Source organism: Penaeus monodon, chromosome 33 (assembly GCF_015228065.2).
Source record: "Penaeus monodon isolate SGIC_2016 chromosome 33, NSTDA_Pmon_1, whole genome shotgun sequence".
NCBI classification, from domain to species: domain Eukaryota; kingdom Metazoa; phylum Arthropoda; class Malacostraca; order Decapoda; family Penaeidae; genus Penaeus; species Penaeus monodon.
In genome coordinates this window covers 10,815,390-10,816,001 of record NC_051418.1, presented here as the reverse complement: position 1 = coordinate 10,816,001, position 612 = coordinate 10,815,390, and positions in this window count along the sequence as shown.

Genomic DNA, 612 nt, shown 5'->3' with positions numbered 1-612 from the left:
AAGAATATAGTACCAAGAAAGCATTTACATGTACACCCAAATATACGTGCATCATGCATAAACCCATGCACGTTTATGCAATTGTATGTGACGTACACACTGATTTATTAAGAGAGCCGACTAGAATATCTAATACTGCCTTTGCTATTGCTGAGCTCTCGTGTGGTTTACCCCATCATCCAACTGATGAGAACGGCCCCGATCTGTTATTCATTGCAGTCTGTCCTGGCATCCGACCTTCATACCTCCTGACCGGAAGTGTTTGTTGTCATGTGTCATTCCACCGTTTGTTTCTATGCTTATATCCTGGATTTTGTCTCCTGCAAAGAATGGTGATGCTTACCCCTCTCCCATTTTTTTTCTGTTTTTGGACACTGGCCTAATTAAGGGGGCGCTACGAGTGTCCTTGTATGCACATGCATGTGAGTTAATGATTTTCAAGAGACTAAAAGATTCTCCTTGTTTGTATTTTGTATGTGACGTGACAGTAACATGGCCAAGCAGATGGCATGGCAGCAGTAACGGCGTCTGCTCCTCTGTCTGAGATACGAAACATGCTGTCATATCTTGTTTGTTTACCAGTGTCGTGGTTGTGGTTTCTCTCGACCCTCC